This window comes from Camellia sinensis, chromosome 10, assembly GCF_055761805.1.
Source record: "Camellia sinensis isolate YWXY chromosome 10, ASM5576180v1, whole genome shotgun sequence".
In the NCBI taxonomy this organism is placed as follows: Eukaryota; Viridiplantae; Streptophyta; class Magnoliopsida; order Ericales; family Theaceae; genus Camellia; species Camellia sinensis.
Window position 1 is genome coordinate 69,198,053 of NC_138970.1, and position 3,348 is coordinate 69,201,400.

Genomic DNA, 3,348 nt, shown 5'->3' on the forward strand with positions numbered 1-3,348 from the left:
GACCCTAGGCAAGTCCAAGACAGTGGGAAAAGTGGACTAAAATGATGGCTCGAAAGGCATGGAAATGAAGCTCGTGCAATGGTCCAAAAACGAGGCATACAAGCATGACTCTCAAATGCATTTAAAAAGTGGAAAATATGGGAATATGCCATACATGTAAGCTCTGAAATATGATGCACAATGGCCCCAAAACATGGAAACACCTCAACATAAGCAAGCAATAGGCTCCAAAACTCAAAGCTAGGCAAGGGTATTGAACTACAACCATGCATAGCAAGCATCATTCGACCATGAGGCATAAAAACAGGGCTAACAGTCTAAAATATGCACAAAATCAGTTTAAAGCATGGCCAAAAAGTGCTAGAATCAAAGGCCAAAATAGCATGCAATGTAAGCTAGTAAAGAGGATTTGCACTACAAGCATGTGAGGCAATCAAGAGGTCACCAAACCAGAAAAACCCAGGGGTATGAAATGCCAAATAAAGCCCAAAAAACCACTGAAGCATGGTTTATGCATGCAAGAATGATAGGCTCCTTTGATAGGCTATAAAGAGGGTTGTTTTACACATGCAAGATGGACACACAAAATGGAAAAATGGGCTCTGGAAAGAGCCTATTCAGGTCCTAAAACCCACCAAAAATGGCCTGAAACATGGCTTGGAAGCATGCAAATAAGGGCTCCTTTGTTAGGCCAAATATGCTAGTAAACAAGACAAGGGGTGAGAGGGTCACCCCTCTCTGATTTTAGTGCTCAAAACAGCATGCTAGCCACTGAAAATCCACTGGATTTCAGTGGCTAAGAGACCAAACAAAGTTCAATGCAAAGGCCCTAAGGTATGTCTCAAAATAAGATGAAATGAAGCATGCAAAGGGGGTAGATGACCCCCAACAGAAAAATGGTCTTAAACAAACATGTTAAGGACCTCAAAATAAGACTTCTTTTAGCTTATGACAAAACCCAAATTTGCTTTCAAGTATAGCTAAAACAAGGATCAAAACAATGCTAAAAAGAGGAAACTAGTGTGTTACCCTTGTAGCTCAGCAAGGCTAGCAACCTCTGGACCAAAAACTCAGCCTTTAACCTCTGCAAATGACCTCCAAGAAGCTTAGGTTGGTGTTGGAGGTGTTAGGCTAAGGGTTGATATGCAATGGTGCAAGAACAAGGCCCTTTTTGATCTTGAATGTATAGATATATGGAGAGAGGTATATATGCCGTAGACCAAAAATTCTGAACCTTTGCTAATGAGGGAGAGGGTCTCTCTTACAGCCAAAGAGGTCCAAAGCTTCTTTAAGAAGCCAAAAACCAAGTTTAAAGATCCTTCATACACGTGTATGGAGGATCAATTATGTACCTTCCAACTGGCACAGCTGGCAACAACTCACAGGGACAAGACAAGAGGAGGCAAGTCGACTAGTTCAGGGGTCGGCCGACCAGTTCAAAAGGTCCAAGTTGAAGAAAGGTGGTCAGCAGCCCTAATTGGTGGTCTTCCAATTAAATGCAAGCTAGTGGTGTGGTGGGAGACCAGCAATTGTGGCCCAAAAGTAAGGGAGACCAGCTACCTGACAAGAAAATCGGCCAACGGGAGAAAAGTGGTCTCCAAGCAGAAAAGGTGGTCTCCCACCCTTGTACCACCTTCCAAACAATGAAAATAGGGTCCATATCAAAAATGAACCAAGACGGATGCAAAACAAGGGTTTAGGGGCGAAAACGCGCAGCCGGGTGCCTTGAAAACTGACTGTTAAGCATCGAAAGTGGCGTGCGACCACGAAGGTGGTCTCCTGGGCCACAGTGTCCCTCTAGAGAGAGGAAACAAGGTGTGTGCCAAAAACCGAAGCAAACGAAGAAAGTTAAGCGGTCCCGAACTGAGGCGCACGGCCGACGGCTCCGAAAATCGGAAACTGGTCTCCAAACAGGAACAGGGACCTACAACCATGAAACGTAGCCTACGGCCACTGAGATATTGTAATACCCCTGTTTCGTAGTATGCCAATTGGTCCTTAAATTGAGTATGATTACGTGTTTACCATGATTTTATGTGCCATTATGTGAATATATGTGATTTTGAAGTTTTATCTGTTCACCGTAGGAATATCTGTTTGAATAATCAGCTTTGGAAATTTAATTGAGGGCCTTATCGGCCACAGAACCCGGAATTGATTACGCCATTGTGATTGGCATAATTTTTAGAGCCGACGGTGAAATTTAATTGAAAAATTGATTCGGGCCAGATTAAATTGAATTATTTAATGGCATTGTGCTCAAATTGTTTAATATCTTAATTGTGGCTAGTGGGACTTCTTGTGTTTGAGCACTACACTTCTCATTCTCTCATATACCTTCATTTTGGCTGATCAAACTCTAAGAAGGGGGAGAGGTCGGCTGCTAGAGAGAGTGAGGGAGAAAGTTGTGTAATTTTTGGCCCGAGGTTACGAATTTGAAGTCCAACTCAAGAACTGACCATAGATTGAGCTTCTAGGTAAGTGATTGTTTATGAATTCATGAGTTTGAACTTGTAATTTTGTGAATTAAAGGTTAATTGGTGATCAAGAACAAGAGTTGTACTCTAGTTAATGGAATTGAAGTTAAAATGCACATGCATGTATAGAATCACCATGGTTTTGCATAATCAAGCATGTATTGGGATGAATATAGAAATATGAGTGTTAAATCCTACATGCAAGCATGCTTTTGTTGTGTTCCATGAGAATGAACACCATTTGCATTGATTGGAATAGAAATGGAGTCAAGAATTGACATGCATGCATGATTGATGAAGATATGAAACTTAAATGCATGAATTTAATGTATTGGAAGTAAGTTTGGTATAGTTTGGGTTTGCATGTGATTGATTCATGGGAATTGAGTTTCAATATGTGGTAATTTGGTGTCTATATCATGTTAGTACACATATATATGAAGTTTGAGCCGAAATCATGCATTTGGGGCCCTTGAATTCGATGTTGGAACTCAAGAACACAGTTCTGGGTTTTCCAAAATTTTGATGTTCGCTCGAGCGGGGTAATGGCCGCTCGAGCGGGAAAATCGTGCTCCCAGCATTTTTGCAGAGTTGGATGTCCGCTCGAGCGGGACATATCACGCTCGAGCGTGGAATTTTGTAGACAGGCCTTCCGCTCGAGCGCCCTATTTAACGCTCGAGCGTAATTTTCATGCAACCAGTACTTTTGCAGGCCTTAAGGGTCCGCTCGAGCGGATAAGTTGACGCTCGAGCGGGGACCCTGTTTCCTGGAATTTTGTTTATGCGTTCTGTGTTTCGTTTTCCGTTCCCTTTCACTTGTAAGCACTCTTAGGCATATGTTAAACATTGTAAACGAGTTATTGAGATAAAA